Here is a 21065-nt window from a genome sequence, read left to right as displayed (position 1 = left end):
TTTTTACTCAAGATCTTAATCATTTTAAGAGCTGTTACCATTGTCACACCACGCTCCCTTTTTGGTCTCGATCCACAGGACATGTCTTTAGTTGGACAGTCATTTCTTTAGTTGATTACAGCCCTACTAAACATATCTCAAATAATATTGACAATTTTGTTTTTATTTGCCTCAGATATGGGCTTCACTTTAAGTATTTTTCAAGAGTGCCTAGATGTACTTGCGTCCCTGTTTAATATTAAGTTCCAGGAAAGAAGCACGATATGTCTCCTTTAACAGATAAGGAACAGGGTTCAATTTGAACAGCTAGCTCCGCCTACTTAATATGAATAACTTCTACTTCTTTGTACCAACATCTAGAAGACGTAAAAGTCACATTATACATTATTACATTATTATTAAGAGTTCCGCATTGACTTCAGGTGTAGTGACATTTCTCTCTCTGGTTCAGTGGAACAACATGAAGGCGTGGCATTGTTTACAACACGTGGCCTTTGGCTTTATAACTGCTGCTCCTGGGTTTACAGCCAACTCTCTCATACAAAGTCCACTTATCCATGATCCGTGGACACAAACGGGCTGGCGCGGGCAGACGGAGAAGTCCCAGAGGAAGACGCATTTCCTGCTGCGGATGTTGAATTTGGGGTTTTTTCTGGCGATACAGTTTGGTCTGAATTTAATCTTGGCTGCAGGATGTAGCCTTCTCGCGTACTTGTTGATAGTTTTGGAGACATTGTGGCGGATGCGTGTAAATCCATTGTGCTATTTTGTGGATAGAGTTTGTTCCTGTTGGGCTTACAGACTCCTGGAGATAAACAGACAAATGCAGAAGGTAAGACTGATAGAAGTCATCCTTGTGGTGGGGAATGAGGCCGCTGAAATAAAATGGGTGGGAGGGAAATGTGGAAAGAAACGTTTTTGGATTATAGTTGTGACCAATAGGAGTACTTGTAGAGTCAGTGTTTGAGCTTAGAGCTGCATAAAACATAAATATAGGAGGCTGCATGTATTGATATTTTATAAACATGACCTATCTGTGTCCCCAGATACAAGGTTAACATGATGAAATCTATTATCACCTTCACTGATAACAAATATATATTGTGGATTTATTCTTCGTTACAAAAACATTGGACGTGATGAAAGCCCAGCACCTGCACCAATCCTGAATCAGAGCTAGTTTGGCCGCTGCAGCTCAGTGAGACTGAAATTCTGTTGGAGAAGGAGCTGAACACAAGCTGAGAAGGACAAACACTTTGGAGTATCTCTGCAGGTTAAAAGGCTCTGGACACACGGGCTCAAATGTGATTTGAGTTATTTTTTTCCAAACTGTAAGAGCCATGGCTACATACCTGGCCTTTAATCACACCTGATCCAGAGTAGCGGATGTATTGTATTCCGTATCCAGACACTACTAATACAGGATGAGAAATAGATTTTCTAAGTTAGGGGGCCCCCCTGGCCCCTATCTAAAAAGGTTAGTGACCCCCCCAGCAATTTCAGGGGCCCACATCGCGGCGTCACAAGAACAAGATACATTTGTTGTTTTAAACCTCGTTATTAGCATGTAAAACAATTTAAAGTACTGAATTCCGATAAACCAGAGATCATTATCTTTCAATACTGTTTAATTCAATATAATAATGTTTCTTAGATACAAAATAAATACTGTATACAGCATTTGACACAAGGAGATTTTGTGAAATATATAAAATCACAGCCTACAAAATAAACTACCAACAAATGCCCCAAATATGGCCAAATTACTAGTTAAATCTTGATTTTTTTCGAGGAATTTCGATACAGGGGCACGGCGGGCCAATGCCAAACTTAAAGGTGCTGTGTGGTTACATTACCTTGTTATACTGCCCTGGAAAACTAACGCATTAGGTTACTGCGCAACCGTGTTATAAAAGTAACGTGTTAGAGTACTCTTGCGTTACCAATAATTAACATTATTGTACAACCTATATTGTTTTCCGACAATCTCTTTGCGATGCTGAACACAGTAACATAAAATATCAAATAACAAGCCAAATAAATGCGTTTGATTGAGCTTTATTCATCTTTTATGTTGACAGATTACCACAATACAAAAAGCATGTGTTAGCCTGTCCTAAAGCAATGACAAATTAGGGGATTAGCAAGAGCACCGATGCAACAGAACACGGTTGTTTTAGCATTGTAGTTCATTTAAACTCCCCACATGTTACCTGAAGAGGTGAGACCTAACTAAAACTAGCGCGTTACTGATTTGAAAAAGGAACAAGTACTAGATTACATGGGTGCATAAAACTAATGCGTTCCTCGTTGCTCTTAAAAAGAAATTTAAGTATTCTAAGGCATTACCTGCAACACTGCTAATCATTCACCGCATTAAGTTTATAAGAACTGGTCACAACTTTTCAGTTCCCAGAGTAAAGCTACCAAATATTATCATGCTAACAGCACACTTAATGCTACATGGAGAATAAAATGCTCTTTAATTAGATGCAAACATAACAAAGCTGCTTTTATAACATGTACAAGTCTCCTTGAACCGACACCTTAACGTGGTGGAGGGGTTTGAGTGCCCGAATGATCCCGGGAGCTATGTTGTCGGGGGCTTCATGCCCCCGACAAACAGGTCCTAGTTTGGACCTGTTTGCCCAAGGCAAACAGGTCCTAGGTGACGGGTCAGACAAAGATCGGTTCAGAAGCCTCTTATGACGATGACACGAACAAGGCCGTTTACGTCGCCCGGATCGGCGTCACCGGGGCCCCATCCTGGAGCCAGGCCTGGGATGGGTGCTCCATGGCGAGCGCCTGGTGGCCGGGTCTTACCCCACGGGGCCCGGCCGGGCACAGCCCGAAAGAGCGACGTGGGGCCGCCCTCCCGTGGGCCCACCACCCGCAGGAGGATCCATAAGGGGCCGGTGCAGAGAGATCTGGGCGGCAGTCGACGGCAGGGGCCTCGGCGACCAGATCTCCGGACGCAGAGACTAACTCTGGGGACATGGAATGTCACCTCGCTGGGGGGGAAAGAGCCTGAGCTTGTGCGGGAGGTTGAGCGATACCGACTAGATATAGTCGGCCTCACCTCCACGCACAGTTTGGGCTCTGGAACCCATCTCCTCGAGAGGGGCTGGACGCTCCACTTCTCTGGTGTTGCCCGCGGGGAGAGGCGGCGGGCTGGTGTGGGCTTGCTGATAGCCCCTCAGCTCAGCCGCCACGTGTTGGAGTTTACCCCGGTGAACTAGAGGGTCGCGTCCCTCCGCCTTCGGGTGGGGGACAGGTCTCTCACTGTTGTGGCGGCCTACGGGCCGAACAGCAGTGCAGAGTACCCGGCCTTCTTGGAGTCCTTGGGAGGGGTACTGGACAGTGCACCGACCGGGGACTCCGTTGTTCTACTGGGGGACTTCAACGCCCACGTGGGCAATGACAGTGACACCTGGAGAGGGGTGATCGGGAAGAACGGCTTCCCCGATCTGAACCCGAGCGGTGTTCAGTTATTGGACTTCTGTGCCAGCCACGGATTGTCCATAACGAACACCATGTTCAAGCACAAGGGTGTCCATCAGTGCACATGGCACCAGGACACCCTAGGCCGGAGGTCAATGATCGACTTTGTTGTCGTGTCATCAGACCTCCGGCCGCGTGTCTTGGACACTCGGGTGAAGAGAGGGGCAGAGTTGTCAACCGATCACCACCTGGTGGTGAGTTGGATCCGCTGGCGGAGGAGGAAGCCGGACAGACTTGGCAGACCCAAGCGCATTGTGAGGGTCTGTTGGGAACGTCTAGTGGAGCCCTCTGTCAGTAGGGTATTCAACTCGCACCTCCGGGAGAGCTTCTCCCATGTCCCTGGGGAGGTTGGGGACATTGAGTCCGAGTGGACCATGTTCTCCGCCTCCATTGTTGATGCGGCTGCTCGGAGTTGTGGTCGCAAGGTCTCCGGTGCCTGTCGTGGCGGCAACCCCCGAACCCGGTGGTGGACACCGGAAGTAAGGGATGCCGTCAGACTGAAGAAGGAGGCCTATCAGGCCACTCTGGCTTGTAGGTCTCCGGAGGTCATCGACGGGTATCGGCAGGCCAAGCGAGCCGCGGCTCGTGCTGTCGCAGAGGCAAAAACCCGGGCCTGGGAGGAGTTCGGGGAGGCCATGGAGGAGGACTATCGGTCGGCACCAAAGAAATTCTGGCAAACCGTCCGGCGCCTCAGGAGGGGGAAGCAGTGTCTCACCAACACCGTTTACGGTGCGGGTGGAGGCCTGCTGACCTCAACTGGAGATGTCGTCGGACGGTGGAAGGAATACTTTGAGGATCTCCTTAATCCCTCAGTCACGTCTTCCGAAGAGGAAGTAGAGACCGGGGACTCGGAGGCTGGCTCATCCATCACCCAAGCTGAAGTCACTGAGGTTGTTCGCAAACTCCTCGGTGGCAGGGCTCCGGGGGTGGATGAGATCCGCCCTGAGTACCTAAAGTATCTGGATGTTGGAGGACTGTCTTGGTTGACACGTCTCTGCAACATCGCGTGGCGTTCGGGGACCGTGCCTCTGGACTGGCAGACCGGGGTGGTGGTCCCTCTGTTCAAGAAGGAAGGACCGGAGGGTGTGTTCCAACTACAGAGGGATCACACTCCTCAGCCTCCCGGGTAAGGTCTATTCCAAGGTACTGGAGAGGAGAATCCGACCGATAGTCGAACCTCGGATTCAGGAGGAGCAGAGTGGTTTTCGTCCCGGTCGTGGAACACTGGACCAGCTCTATACCCTCCATCGGGTGCTCGAGGGCTCATGGGAGTTTGCCCAACCAGTCCACATGTGCTTTGTGGATCTGGAGAAGGCTTTCGACCGTGTCCCTCGGGGTGTCCTTTGGGGGGTGCTCCGGGAGTACGGGGTCCGGGGCCCTTTGCTCAGGGCTGTCCGGTCCCTGTATGACCGGAGCAGGAGCTGTGTTCGCATTGCCGGCAGTAAGTCAGACCTGTTCCCAGTGCATGTTGGACTCCGCCAGGGCTGCCCTTTGTCACCGGTTCTGTTCAGAATTTTTATGGACAGAATTTCTAGGCGCAGTCAGGGGTCGGAGGGTGTCCGGTTTGGGGACCACAGGATCTCATCTCTGCTGTTTGCAGACGATGTTGTCCTGATGGCTCCATCAAACCCGGACCTGCAACATGCACTGGGACGGTTTGCAGCCGAGTGTGAAGCGGCTGGGATGAGAATCAGCACCTCCAAATCCGAGGCCATGGTTCTCGACCGGAAAAAGGTGGCTTGCCCTCTCCAGGTGGGTGGGGTGTCCTTGCCCTCCTTGGGGTCTTGTTCACGAGTGAGGGAAGGATGGAGCGTGAGATTGACAGGCGGATCGGTGCAGCGGCTGCAGTGATGCAGTCGCTGCATCGGACCGTTGTGGTAAGGAGGGAGCTGAGCCGAAAGGCAAAGCTCTCTATTTACCGGTCGGTCTACGTTCCTACCCTCACCTATGGTCATGAGCTTTGGGTAGTGACCGAAAGAACAAGATCGCGGATACAAGCGGTCGAAATGAGTTTCCTCCGCCGTGTGGCTGGGCGCTCCCTTAGAGATAAGGTGAGGAGCTCGGCCACGCGGGTGGAGCTCGGAGTAGAGCCGCTGCTCCTCCACGTCGAGAGGAGCCAGCTGAGGTGGCTCGGGCATCTGTTTCGGATGCCTCCTGGGCGCCTCCCTCGGGAGGTGTTTCAGGCATGTCCCACCGGGAAGTGGCCCCGGGGAAGACCCAGGACACGCTGGAGAGACTATGTCTCTCGGCTGGCCTGGGAACGCCTCGGGATCCCCCCGGAGGAGTTAGAGGAAGTGTCTGGGGAGAGGGAAGTCTGGGAGTCCCTGCTCAGACTGCTGCCCCCGCGACCCGGCCCCGGATAAAGCGGCAGAAGATGGATGGATACAAGTGCAAAACAAGTTTTTTACTCTCTCAACTGGTTCAGAAGTTGCTCAGCTCACTCTTAAATAGTACATTATTCAATTAAATACATTTGTGGATTATTTCTAAGGCACACTCGGCAATAGCCCAAGGCACAGTAATGTTCCCCAGCTGTGGTCAAAGGGATGTTCTGTAGAGGACCGTCTGTGGCCTTGGATCCACATCTCTACAGTGTGTCCAGGAGGGACTGTATCTCTGTAGTGTATGTACAGGAGTGTTCCCCGAGCCCACATTCCTCCACGCTCCTTTCTTTTGTGCCTGTCCTGCGGAGTGGAAAGGGGCGAGCTCTGCACCCCATCCTGCTTCCGGCCACACACACTTTTAACACTTGAGAAATCAAAATGGTGCAGGGGACATGTTAGGGTTAATCATCTAAAGGCAAACTCCTGTCTCTCAATGGGCTGCGTCCACATTCTAGAATTTGTTGTCATTTCAGATGGAGGGCAGGGGTCGTTTCAGATCTTTGGGAGAGTCACTGTTTTTGTAAGAAATCTCCAACACAATGAGTGTAGGTTGATCTGTGCGTCTCCTTGGCCTGCGGTGCTCTTCTCGCTCAGACCTGCTCACTTCTCAAGTTCAGGGTGTGTCCTCAAACAGCCACCGTACACTCCACAACCTGCGGCTTTCACTAATGATTTACGTAAGCTTCAACCTGACTTTGTCTCAAGATCAGAACAGTAACAGTATTACTCTATTATGCACCAGGAAGATTTTGTGTCTTCTGAACAAGTGTGTACTTTTGCGTTGTAGTTTGCTCTTGTGCTTATTTTTTCCCTCCATATATTGTTACTACGACAATTGCAGGTGGGCAACATTAGAAAATATCGTGAATGTTGTTTTGAAGAAATGCACAATTTCGATTATATATAAAGGAGCTGATTAAAAATAGTCTAAGGGGATATTTCTGCACTTTTGTGATTCATTTGACACATTTCACATTTATCTTGTAATTAAACCTCAGCTAACACATTAAAAGACATGTATTAACACATTTCAATTTGTCAGATGACATTATGTCCATCTGTCATTTGCAAGGTCCTCCAAAAAATATTTTTATTTTTGTCAATATTGCCCACCGCTAACCACGATCACTTATGTAGTGATTTTTTTACATTTTGTTCTTGGTAAACTGCAATATTGATCCAAAATGACCTGATTATAGAAAACAAACCTACCAAATTGAAGTGGCACTTACACATAGGAAGCAGATTTATTGGAGCTGCAGCGACTGAATAATTTATCTTGAGGATCGATTAAGTATTGTTATTCTGATACAGAACACAGGCAGTTTTCTCACGAGTCACAATGGTTCAACTGATGCTGTTCTTGCCGGCATCCAAAAGACACACTTCACCAATGTTTTAGGAAGACGTGAGTCTGGTCACTGGTTTCAAATATCACAAGGACTGAAAAATATCACAGATTTCTGCTGAATCAATGAGCGAAGCACAGAACTCCATCAATCTGAGGTGAGAGACGTTTGAATTTGCTCTAAATGATAGTTTCACATACTGTTGTCACAGGACTAACATTTCAAGCTTGATTTCAATACTAAGGAAAAGGCTGGATACTCGATACCAATGTCAATACCACAAAGATCATAAAGGTTTCTTGCACTTGGGCTGACGAGTGTAATTTCCACAGAAGCAGCTGGAGATCCACTTGAGCGTCTGTGATCGAGGACTGTGTGTGTCCTTATAAGGCAACAGGCCTGATTTAAGTGCTCAGACGATTGCACTCAGCCACTGTCAGTCACCGTGGGGAAAAAGCACTTCTGCAGAAAAATGACTCGACACCTGCTCAGGATGAAACACTGAAGCAGAGACCTGGACCGGGCTTGGAATTCCTTCTTAATGTCCTGAGATGGATGTCGTCTTGAGATTTTGTTTTGGCTGAAACTTGCAGGTTTACAGTTTGTTCTGGTTAAGTCCTAGTTTACATCATTTCTTATCATATTTTGTGTGATTCCTGGCTTTCAATCTTCTGTTTGTATGTGATATTTTAAGAACTTTTTCCACCATTCAGCTGGGTTTCACATGATATGACATCAATCTAATGTCTAACGATATTTAATACAGATGAATGTTTGAAATTAGGGGTAGACAATATATCTAATTTTGGACAATATTGTGAATGTTGTTTTTAAAATATGCAACATTTTAATATTGAGTTTATCGTTTATAGGAAAAAATGCACCAAAATGAGCTAAGTTATGTTGTAAACTTTCAAATGAGGGCATAAGGTGATCATTCTGCCACTTAATTTTACCAACCTTTCACACTTGCCTGATTAAACCTGTGTTGCTGCGTGATTGTTACAACAATAATCAGCATTGTATTAGATATTATTGGCATGTAGAATGTTGTGGTGTCATTTGAAACTGCAACATTTTGAAAACCTTTTCCCATTCAGAAGATTTTGTTTTATATTGTTCATCTCTGTTGCAATGGCCCAGTTCATCATTCTGAAAACCTGAGCAGTGTTTGCATCCCGACTTTACTTCAGAGGCGTTTTGTTCCAACTGTAGCAAGGCGATGTCACCACTGCAACCTTTATCTTGATTCAAATTTGATTTATTGCACATTCTGACATGCAAGGTTTGATTTTAGTCTAATGAGCCTCGAGTCAAGTGCGCAGAGTTCAGTTTTTCCGGGATTACTCTCTCTGGCCCCTGCCGGCTCACTGCAGCCCTCCCGCTCCCTCAGCTCTAATTGGCTGAGACTGGCTGAGCGGCTTTGGGCGGATATCTTTAGCCAAGTCACAGCTTTCACTCCAGCTCAACCTGGAGAGACTTGGAACCAGACAGATGATTGGAGAGTTTACTGAATGTTTAAACCTCGGCTGAGGAGGTTGATGCTTCTGCTGCTCAGATGATGAGCTAGATGTTGAAGCAAGAGCGTGACAGACGGGTGAGGAGGTTGATGCTTCTGCTGCTCAGATGATGAGCTAGATGTTGAAGCAAGAGCGTGACAGACGGGTGAGGAGGTTGAATTTAGGCTTCAGCGTTGTTCAAACAAAGCTGAGCAGGTGAGTCAGAGGGAGCTGTGCGTGCAGGCTCAGTTTATGCAACTTTACAACAGGTTTTTATATTTTAGCTGTTGACAGATATGACAGATGCAGAAGATTATATGAGGTGAGTGAGGAACAGTGTGATGAGTGTGTCCTCCGGTCACTGTGACAGCACCATGTGTAACATAGCTTCCAGGCTCCGGGCTCCTGGATCAGGTACAGGCCCACATTGTCTGACTCTATTCAGATTTTTTTTTTTAAATGCAGACATTGCAGATTTTTACAATTGCGATATATTGTGCGACCCAACTCGCTTGTCCCTCCTACTTTCTCCTCAGATGCTGGAGGGTACCAGGACCTGGTACCAGAACCTGGAGTCAGACCATAGAGCACATCTGCCCAATTTTGTTACGGTCCAACCACAGCCACAAGTTTGTAGCGCGCGTCTCTCAAGAGCAGCTCTGCTGAATATTCGTGGAGCATTTAGAATTAAATCTATTACTTTTTTGACCTCAGATTTACAGAGTTTAGAGCTTTGCTTCTGCACAAATCCTTTCTTTTTCTTAGACGTGGAAAACTACTCAAAACAACAACAACAACAAAAGCTGCCGCTTGACTTTCATTCTGGACGTCACTGCTGTGGAGACGGACCAAAATCATCTTATTTATGTTAACATCTGAGCTCTTTGCTACAGTTAGGGGTTTTCTGTCAGTAAGTCATATCATGAGAACAACATATTTGCACAAGAAAAAACTGACTATTGTCTAATCAATGATTTAGTGTAACATCAACTAGCTAAAGTAAAAAAAATATAGGATTTTTAGCTTTTGAGAATGCTCACAACAACCAGTCTTCCTGGTTAGCTTTATCAAACGCTGATAAATACTGGACTTTCATTAATGGTGACATCAAATTCCTGAGTTTCCGAGCTTAAAGCACATGAAAGAGCTGCCGGAACACAGACTTCTCATCTCGGAAACCAGAGCACCCGAGGACCACATGAATGCAACATAACATCCGAGCTTCGTAACATGCTGCCACAGAATTCACATCATTTCAATGCCCACGTAATCTTGAAGCCTTATTGACCTCACGTGCTTGTTCTGTTTTATACTCCAGCAGCACTTCTCTAACAGACGTGTGACACAAAGGCACAAACGCTGTAGGCCTGATGAGAGTGACAGTTGGCCTAGTTTTAATAACACAGTTCTAGAGAAGGTGTGACAGCCCCCTCTCTCCCCCTCTCTCCCCCTCTCTCCCGCTCTCTCCCCCTCACTCCCTCTCTCTCCCTCTCTCTCTCTCTCTCTCTCTCTCTCTCTCTCTCTCCCCCTCTCTCTCCCTCTCTCTCTCTCTCTCCCCCTCTCTCTCGCTCTCTCCCCCTCACTCCCTCTCTCTCCCTCTCTCTCCCGCTCCCTCTCTCTCCCTCTCTCCCGCTCTCTCCCCCTCTCTCCCTCTCTCTCCTGCTCTCTCCCGCTCTCTCCCCCTCTCTCCTGCTCTCTCCCGCTCTCTCTCTCTCTCCCCCTCTCTCTCCCTCTCTCTCTCTCTCTCCCCCTCTCTCTCGCTCTCTCCCGCTCCCTCTCTCTCCCTCTCTCCCGCTCTCTCCCCCTCTCTCCCTCTCTCTCCTGCTCTCTCCCGCTCTCTCCCCCTCTCTCCTGCTCTCTCCCGCTCTCTCCCGCTCTCTCCCCCTCTCTCCCCCGCTCTCTCCCCCTCTCTCTCCCCCTCTCTCCTGCTCTCTCCCGCTCTCTCCCGCTCTCTCCCCCTCTCTCCCCCGCTCTCTCCCCCGCTCTCTCCCCCTCTCTCTCCCCCTCTCTCTGCTCCAGTGTAAAGTCCAGTGCTCTGTCTGAACTCCCAACGGTCGCTGTTTTCTCTGGCACGTGCCCAGGCAAAGGTAAAGGTGTTTGTTTTCAACACTCATTACCCTGCTCTGCTGCGGCTGCTCAGGGAGCCCTCACCCCCTTGTGTAAGCTCACCCTCCTCACCCCCTTGTGTAAGCTCACCCTCCTCACCCCCTTGTGTAAGCTCACCCTCCTCACCCCCTCATGTAAGCTCTGGTACTGGGCCAACCGCTGCCCAGAAAGGTTGTTTTATTATTGGTCTGTTTGAATGTAAACGGTGGATTTGAACTGGCTTGGTTTGGAGTGACATTCAAGTCCAAGCTCTTTTGTCCTTACAGTACATGCACTGTACCTGGGGCCAGTGAAGGTCGTTCCTCAACATTACACTCTTATCTTAAGAATTGAATATGGTTTTGAAAGCCATTCCCTCAGGTTACCACCGGCCAATGAAATCTGGTCCCTATGCAATTATACAAAGATGGAATATTAACACAAAGTCCCAAATGCAATCATCACATTATTATAGAGGGCCTAAACAATAATTAACTGTCCTCCAGAGGGAAATTTACATTGAGTTTTAACAGATATTAATTCGGAAAATGATTGGCTTTTACATACAATACATATCCAGTCAAATATCTCATTTAAAAATATACCACAGTAGATCCAAAGAGTTACTGACTGTGAATTAAAAAGCAAAAATTTATGGATGCAACTTTTTCATAAAAAATGTTGATGGAATTTTTTATTTGAAAAAAGTAATAATTGGATCAGAATATTAAAAACAAGACACATTCATCGATACATTTATGAATATTATTATTCTGTTAGGGACCTTTTTATTTTCACAAATGTAAAACCCAAAGAAATTTGACCTCTGCATTTGACCCATCCCTCAAAGCCAATGGGGCAAAGTCATTATTGCATGTATAATAAATGAGTGTAATAGCCAAAAAGCTTTTTCCACTTTGAATAAGCATGAATCGTTAATCCTCATCAGATGAGATAAAATGTCTGTTAGTTTATTTACTGTCTGTATTGTATCAACTGTTTGTATGTTATTTGTTTGTATGTTTGTATGTTGTCTACTAAAAAAAAAGGACACATGTAGTTTTTTGGTCTGATCGAGCAGCCATAATTCCGAAGGTGTGAACCATAATACTCTGCTAGCTAGTATAAAAGTAGGATAATACACAGGACCTGCTGCACAGTATAAAAGTGATTCCCAAAGCAAACGTCAGACTCACAATGGAGTTGGTAAAAGCAGCAGTGTGTGACTGAGTCAGCGCTTGTTCAACATGTGTCTGCGTCTGTGAATGTGACACGTGGTAATAAAGGCTGATTTACACCAAGTCATCAAGTCTGCTTCGATACCCAAACGTCTGCCCTGGGATTACAATGAGTTTAAGTAAAGAAATAACTACATGTATAAGAAGGGGATGTAGTCAAGTCAAAATATTGTGTCACAGCTTGTGTCGAAACTAGATGCTCATTTGAACAAAACGGGACCTTTCCTGAATGATCTGGAGCTACATATATCAAAACTAGAATAAGAATAAGACCCAGTTACACACTTCTACTGTCTTAAAGCCGTATTAAGTAACATTTTCATCGTCTTTGTAACTCCTTGTGGTGGTTACATTATTTTCGTGGCGTTTAAAGTGTCTGTTGTCATCCCCTCCTGTCTCTGGGCAGAACCAGCTTTGCAACATTTGTCTGACATCAAGCCAAAGACAACTCTCCTGAGAAACCCTGGCCTTTTAAAAAAAAATATTCTGCAATTTTTCCCAATGGAGCTTTATTGCCAAAGTGACTTACCATATTTTCCCGGATTATAAGTCACACCTTTTTACATAGTTTTGGCGATTTATACTCCGGAGTTAGGGAAGTTGTTTAGAAGTGACACAGAGGAAGAAGAATTCAATTGATTTAGTGACACTTACGACAGTTTGTTACAGTTCGTTGTCTGTGCGTCATGTAGCTGAAGGTGTTACATTAGCATACGTACACCTATTCATCATGTTCTCTAATCTGCTATCATTTTAAATTGCATTTCAAGATAAAATGTCTGTTCTAATGTTACCGCAACAAAAACATACCTGGAGTTGAATTTAGGCTTGTTTGATGAATCCTGGTTAAAAAGTCCTCACACCGTGGTCTCATTTTCACCCTTAAAGATGCGTTTACAATACATCTGTAATGGGGCACATCATTTTACTCACTTCGATACCCTTATCAATACATACTAATAACTCAACGCTGACCTTGTATCTTCCTAAATAATTATGATATTCTTGACAATTACAGGACATTTCCTTCACTTTGCTTAATAACCTGCTCACTCATATATTGCAGATGAAATAACAGTGTAAAGTAAAAGCAGGCAGGCAGAACAATGAGAGGCTGCTTTTGTTTGTTTGACCTGTGCAACTCTCGTACAGTTTTGTACCGTCGAACGCACTGACTCAGCTCTTCAAAACCATTACAACCACCAAATTTGTTCTTTATCATAGTTGTTATGATGTCCCACATTAGTCCACACTTCAGCCGTCCCAGGTCCTGTCTGCTCTCTCTCCCCAAATGCCCCGTCTTCTGCGTCTGCTGCGTCTGCTCCTCTGAGTCAACAGGAATGTGAAGAATGGAGCCTTTTCTACCCAGCCCTCTTCTGGCCATATTTAGGCATTCCTCTGCTCTCTCGTTCTCGTCTTTCCCCCTCTTTTCTGCCCCCGTCTCCTGCCATAAGCGTAACATCCTTGGTCCCCCAGCTTCCGTGCCTTACCCCCGGCCACAAGCTCTAAGATCAATCTACATGTGCGGTGTGCGCTAGCCCTGCTTTTAGCTCACTCGGGGTGTAAGTTGAGGATTAGCAGCTTCATCCACACTTCAGGAAATGCAGTCTCTGTAAATGCTTAAAACGTTCTGTAACTGCTGCTGGTTGGGATGCACTGTAGATCTCAAACTTCTCTCATCAGCAACGGCTGGAGTTGAGGTCGCTCCTTTGCAATTTCCCCTTATTCTTATTAGGGATACACCGATATATATTGGCGCAGTATCGGTATCGGCCGCCATTCACGTCATTGAGTACAAATTCACTCGCGGCCCGCAATAAATGCAGTTTTTTTCCCCAGACACTATTTGACTAGTTTTCCTCCTAAACGCTCATTTTAGTGTGAGTGGCTTAAAGGAGTGTGTGATGAGAGACAGAGTCTGAAGAGGAACACTGACAGACTTTTTCAAAATAAGCATACAACCGACTCGGGACCCCCACAGTAAATTGAAATAGAGGTATGTAATAATTCCAAGTTGTAAATCTTTTCAAGTTGTCAAGAGTCAATGGAGTATGAAATGCAGTTGCAAGTGTGAAAATGACAGATAATATCACATATTAGTCGCTCGAGTATAAGTATAAGTATATAAGTATAAGTATAAGTATAAGTCGCACCCCAGCCAAAACTATGAAAAAAGGTGCGACTCATAGTCCGCAAAATACGGTATATGCAAAGTGAATGGACTGTACAACTAAACCCACAAGTTCAAAGCACTCAAAGCGCTCAGATATTTATTTATTTTTCCATAACTCTGTAAGCATCTATGCATGAGGTCAAAACCACAACAACTTCAATATATTCCACATCTCTCTTCCTTTTTACTAAAGATATTTCTTAAATGGAATTCCTCATGACAATGAATTGCTGCCATTACATATTTCCACCAGTAGAGGGGGGTCTCTCCTGTCTGCTCCTGCCTACACGTCTCTGTTCCTGTCACTGCTCCTGTCTCTGCTCCTGTTTCTGCTCCTCTCCTGCTCCTCTCTCTGCTCCTCTCTCTGCTCTCGTCTCTGCACCCGTCTTTGCACCCGTCTCTGCACACATCTCTGCACCTGTCTCTGCTCCTGTCATGTTAATGACCTGCTGCTTGTGCTATTAGTCAATAAGAGCACAGCCTTCAGCTACAGACATGAGCTCTGACAGATGTGACACCTGGTTCTCTCTCTCTTACGACGGAGTATAAGGGCCAACCAAGAAAAAAAAAATGCGCTGCACTACGAGAATAAAGTCATTAATTAATGAGAAAAAAGACGTTAATTAATGAGAAAAAAGTCGAAGTCAGAAAAAAGTCGTAAATTAACGACTATAAACTCATTAAATAATGAGAAAAAAGTCATTAAATAACAAGAAAAAAGTCAATAATTAATGAGAAAAAAGTCATTAATTAATGAGAAAAAAACTCCTTAATTAACGAGAAAAAAGTCGAAATTTTTCGTATTAAGTCAAAATCAAACCATCGTGGGAGACGAAACGAAAGAAGCGGAGATCAATTCATCTTTACCCGGATTTCTTCCATATTTTCAATGCAGGTAAGGCTATATTTTCTTATATTGTTATAATATGTGATATTTCAAAAATGTGGATTATGTATTTCGATACATTTCAAGTAAAACGGGCGGCAAGTGCGTTTAATACATGCGAGGGGTCGGCCTGGTTCCTTCGCAGGCCGTGTACACGGTCGACTGCGGGGCAGGACTGCTGCTACCTCGTCAGGACGGTCTCATTCATATGGGGAGTATGTTGAAGTTATGGCTGAGATTACAAGGCAATGAAATGCATATGATTTTGGAGGTGTGCGTATGACGCATCGTATGACGCTTCGTAAGACGCAGCTCTTGACCAGTTGGTTAGGTCTTGGTGTTATGCTGGGGGTGGTTTGGTCCGGAATCAATCCTGGTTCTGACAAGCCCATCACGACGTAAGCAAGAGTTCGGTAAAGTTAGTACCAAGAGAATGCTGATGTTCACCGCACAGTGCAGTGCCGCGGCATGCGCACACCACAGGGACACGCACATGGGAATGGGGAGCGCAGGTGGGGTCGCAGCGTCGAGCAGACCATACACAGCACCTTACGGCCGGTATCCATGGCCAGCACCCATGGCCAGTATTGCTCTATGCCGCGATGGATACAAGGTTTCAATGCGGTGATTGTAAGTCCCGTTACATCCTATTACACAGCAGTAGCAGCCGCGACCCAGGTGAGCGCGGGAGGCAAACACGTAACCCCGCCCTCCACAACCTGCCATATTGACAGAGATAAACCCGCGCAAGTGCTAGCAGGCAGAGCCACAACAACACTTATGCTTATGAGCCTAGTAACTGTGATCATCTTTTTTCACTAACACTCATATGCTTACAGTTGTGGATTTATTCAGATGGTCATTCCCAGTGTTGGAGGAGGACATACTTTTGATGTGCATTGCTTGATTGTCCGTTGGTATGTTTTTTATGCGTTGACTAATGTTTCATTACTAAAAGCTGCTGATTAGTCAGATAATAACAAGGCCATTTCTCCTGTCTGTTCCAGGTCCATGTATCATGACTGACTCATTGTCTGACATTGTGGCATTCTTAAGGGGACGTCATGTTTCAGAGGAAGCCATCACATGGATTCAAGAACATAAGGTTACTTTTCTGCTTGTATATTGCCTATTATGTCAGCCATTTGACTACAAAAACGTGTGTCTCACCCATTATTTCACCATTCACTTAAAATAATCTCAATGTTTTTGTTTAGTTTTTTGCCTCTAACTCTACTTTTACACTGCTTTCAGATTGACAGAGAAGTAATTTTGCTGATGGAAGATGCAGATTTGGAGGACCACCTGCCATCCTATGGAGACAGAATTGCTCTAGTTAATTTTTGCAAATCTCATCCACACTCAGCAAAACGAAAACAGGGACTTTTTGAGAGACTAAGGGAGAAACTGAAAGTTAGAACTCAACCTCATAATGGGGAAGAAGAGCCTGGACCATCTAACATTAAAAAAAAAGAACCAAACAGTCTACGCGAATAATTGAAATAGGCTGGATCCACACTGAAAACAAATCATCTAAGCAGGTCAGAGCTAAACAAGGAGGAGGAACAAGAAAGCTTTCAATCAGCACCACGGCAAGATTTAGTGACATTCTAGAACAAGGAAAAGCTCTTTTTTCCACAAGGAAAATCTAACAAAGGCATTGAGAGTGATTTTGATTTTGATGTTTGGGATTTTAAACAAAACTCCTTGCCACACGATTTGTCAGTGGAGGACATATTCAACACTGTGAAGCTGCCAATGTAAAGGTTTTATTTGGCAACCAAAGTCAAAACAGTGATTGTGGATGATGACATAGATGATCCATCCTTTGAAGAAGAGGAATGGCAACCCAATGAAGGCACAACCTATATCAATAGTCCACAGCAACAATCACCTGAGATGGTTCCAGAGCTTTATATTCCATCGGAGGATACACAAAACAGTGCTGTTTCTACATTTGATGTTGATGATTCTTTCACTCTGAATAGTTCAGATTATGCTGAGAGTCTTTCTCTTTTAAATGCAAACAACTCTGACCTGGAGATTGCATTTGGCCCAGACAAAACTTACAATGAGGATTCTCTCAGCGACACAGTGGTTTACCAGCCTGATACAATGCCACCACTCAGTCCACAAGGCATCATTCCAGAGATAACTGTGGTCTTAAACCAAGCAAACAGCTTCAGTGACATGATAGGGGCTTTTTCAGACGATAATATGCTTAACAAAACAATAAAAATTAAGCGTATTCTTCCAGACAAGTCGCTGGAGAAGGGCAGTGGTACAGGTTTACTTAAAGATGTCTATACTAGCTTCTGGGGAGAGTTTTATGAACGGTGTACCCTGGGAATCACATACAAAGTGCCTTTTCTTAGACATGACTTTACTGAGGTAACATGGAAGGCTATTGGTAGGATCTTTGTGAAGGGGTTTCAAGATTGTGGATACCTGCCTCTTAAACTTGCCCCTCCTTTTCTTGAGGAAATGCTTTTCGGGGAGATTTACAGTGACCTGAAGACAAGTTTTCTCCGGCTTTTCAGCTCACATGAACAGGAAATAATCAGCAAAGCACTTGTTAAGTTCGATTCTGTGGAAGCTGATGAGATAATAGATCTTCTCGCCAACTACGAATGCCGCAAACATATCAGCCCTGAAACCCTACCGGAAATATTGCTTGAGTTGGCGCACAAAGAAATTATTCAAAAACCAAAGTTTGTCATTGACTGTTGGCGGAACGTTTCACAGCCACATATGTTTGCACTGGACCCTGAGCGGCTGAAAACAATGTACAGTGAGTCGAAGCCTACTTCAAAAAGAGTAACAGAAAAGTTAACTTTTCCGGACAGTATGACACCAAAAGAAGCAGAAGTGGCACGATACTTAAAAAAATATGTGAAGGAACTTAATGAAGAAAGACTAGAGAAATTTCTAAGGTTTTGTACAGGATCTGACTTGCTGGTATCTAGTTGTATTATGGTAGAGTTTGTTGTTCAAACTGCATTTACCCGCAGACCAATCGGCCGTACCTGTGCATCCCTTTTGCATTTGCCTGACAGCTATGACAACTTCCCAGACTTCCGCAGTGAGTTCAATTCTATCCTTGATGCTAACATCTGGATAATGGATATTGTTTAGACATGGCCATGTTATTTTTTCACTGTTCAGTTGGCTAATTATTATAGCCCGTATTTTCAATTACAGGCTGCTTTAATGTTTATGTATTTTATTTTTATAACAATTGTTTAATGCATATCTCATTTTACATTTTCACATTTTATTCAAACAGTTACACCAAGTGTTCAAAAAGTGGAGTGTGTTCAATCCAAGTGTCTTTGCATTGCCTCTGGTTGGCTACCATACTTGTGTCTGTTCAAAGTCACACATTTGCAGCAGTTTGCACTGTTAAAACATTGAGCAATAAATTCAAAGTTGAAAAAAAACAAAACAAACAAAAACATTTTGTTTTCTATATTTGTTTCAAAATGCACACTTGATAACACCCTGTGCACTTGCCCCATAATGAATATAAACAGTAAGTCCAACAGTTCAAATATTGTTAAGTATTTCATTTCTTAAATTGATGTAAAGTTCTGCAGCTGTGGACCCATCCACTGGAGCATCCCAACCATTTTCATCCATGAGGACAGTACAGAGTTCAAAGATGGTTGGATCACATGGATACTGCCCTTTAGGCGTGCACTCTTCTTTGCATATCACTACCTCTTCTGGTATGACTGGCTGCAACCTGTCCTCACCCCCATGAAGTTGTGGCATGGTGTACATGAGCACTGGTCTTCCTCCAAGCACCTCAAAGCCAGGTCTTGTCATTATGCGGTGTGAGTTCCAGGTTCTTACCACACCATCCACTTCATCCTAAATACAAAATTGAGACAGGTTTAAATAACAATGTGTAAATTCAAATTTTACAGTAGACTATGTGAGAAATATCAAATAAAAAGAGAACGGCTTTTGTTTCTTCCCCGCCTCCTGCATTTTAATAAAAATATGTGTATGACTTTCTTTGTGTTTCCATTCTAGTCCAAATACCCCTTTATTTGCAGGAGGGGGGGAAGAAACAAAAGCAGTTCTCTTTAGCTTTTTTAATATTTCTCTACATTGTCGGCTGATTTAGGGATCTAGTCCTCTCTTTCGCCACAGATTCTCACTTTTCTGGTTACCGAGGCCACACGGTGAATCCCCTTTTCTTGAACCTTCTTTGGCCATTTAAAAATAAACTTAGGTTGGTGCTTGTGTATAAAAGCTGTACGCGATAGTCACTGGGTTGCAAAAAGCGCATATTTGTGCGTGCATGCTTGGAGAGTTTACGCACTCGCAAACCACCTCCACAAAGTCACGAACAGCCAACTTGAAACCTTGTGAATGTAAAAGTAATCTCCAAGTGAGCACGCAAAAGTTATAGCGCCTGTCGCGCACCCAGCCAGCCTGTGTCAGACCCTCCGCTGCACCTCGGTCCCGTACGTACGTGCGTGCGGTGTGTGTGTGTGTGTGTGTGTGTGTGTGTGTGTGTGTGTGTGCGCGTGCGCGTGTGTGCGTGTGTGCGTGTGTGTGCGTGTGTGTGTGTGTGCGTGCGTGTGTGTGTGCGTGTGTGTGCGTGTGTGTGTGTGCGTGTGTGTGTGTGTGTGTGTGTGTGTGCGTGTGTGTGCGTGCGCGCTTTTTCATGGGAGTAACACGTTACTTTTAAAAGCTATAGCCAACACTGATAATTGCCTACCTGTATAATGTTGAGGAAAGAAAACTGTGCCAAGTTTTTGTCCACAAAGTCACCAGTGAAATGTCCATCTTCTTTTAGAGTTTGAAAGCTGTCCATCCAAAACTGAACGCATTGTTTACGCAGGATTCCCCACCAAGACTCTATTCGTTGATTGGCGGTGCTACATCCATAGATGAAACTTTGATCTCCAGCATATGCATCGGTGTGGTTTCTCCGCAGGAAACGTTGCATGTCTCGGACATGTGCATTTTCTGTACCTGGATCTGCCCGGAACCTCTGCGGACACCCCCTAACGCGAGTCACGGTGTTGATATAATAATCCGCAATTACCTTTGGATTGCTGTTGGTAACGTACGCTTCCATCCACATAATGTGGCGGCTGAAGTCATCAATACAGCCATTTATAGCAATGCCGTACGGCTTCAGTTTATCGTATGAATCCAAATGCCACAATGCGTTTGGCCCTTACACTGTACCGTCTACGCCGAAGACGCCGTCTTCTTCGCAAATCCACTCCATTTGGATCCAAAATTCCCAGCAAAATCCGCACAGTTTCTTGTGATACAACAAATCCTCTCTGGATAGCTCTGTGGTGTAACCACCGATAGCCCTGTAGCCGACCACTTCCAGTCAGTTCCTCCTCCACAAAATAAGCGATTTCTTCTAAATTCGTTTGGTTCTTCCGACGAAACAAACCCAAACGGCTGCAATGTCGCTTCAAAGTCCTTGAACTGATGATATGGTGGTGATTATGTGCTAGAAGGCACAGTATTTCACCGTGCGTAAACCCTAGGTGAAAGTATACCTGCACAAAATGTTCAATATTCTCCATAACGTAAGAGAGGTACCACTGACCGGCTTCATTTAAAATTTCGACTTTATTCTCGTTAATTAACGAGAAAAAAAGTCATTATTTAATGACTTTTTTCTCTTAACGACTTTTTTCTCATTAATTATTGACTTTTTTCTCGTTATTTAATGAGTTTATAGTCGTTAATTTACGACTTTTTTCTGACTTCGACTTTTTTCTCATTAATTAACGTCTTTTTTCTCATTAATTAATGACTTTATTCTCGTAGTGCAGCGCATTTTTTTTTCTTGGTTGGCCCTTATACTCCGTCGTACTCTCTTTCTTTCTTTTTTTCTTGAAATACAGAGTATTCTCTTTTCTCCCACTCATCTCTCTCTCCGCTCCTCGTCTCCTCTTCTGCCTTTCTC

General features: G+C 44.8%; 1 protein-coding gene and 1 long non-coding RNA gene across 3 annotated transcripts in view; both read left to right on the top strand.

Annotated features, from left to right (window-relative positions):
• The window catches only part of LOC140362363 (smoothelin-like), a 44924-nt gene that overhangs the window by 13253 nt on the left and 10606 nt on the right, over positions 1–21065 (top strand). The window contains exon 1 of one of the 2 annotated variants that reach the window (XM_072448451.1): positions 8881–8949. The exons of the other annotated variant lie outside the window; for it this stretch is intronic. The gene's annotated coding sequence lies outside the window, so the exon portion shown is untranslated. Of the gene's footprint in view, positions 1–8880; positions 8950–21065 lie in introns of those variants that run through there. 2 annotated transcript variants of the gene reach the window in all.
• LOC140362362 (uncharacterized) lies at positions 15908–16729 on the top strand. Its single transcript, XR_011927081.1, has 3 exons — positions 15908–16032; positions 16123–16220; positions 16370–16729. It is a non-coding gene; the product is annotated as an uncharacterized lncRNA (long non-coding RNA).

This window comes from Eucyclogobius newberryi, unplaced genomic scaffold (genome assembly GCF_026437365.1).
Source record: "Eucyclogobius newberryi isolate DKJ021-1_F unplaced genomic scaffold, fEucNew1.0.hap1 SCAF_163, whole genome shotgun sequence".
NCBI classification, from domain to species: Eukaryota; Metazoa; Chordata; class Actinopteri; order Gobiiformes; family Gobiidae; genus Eucyclogobius; species Eucyclogobius newberryi.
This window is presented reverse-complemented; position numbering and strand designations above follow the sequence as displayed.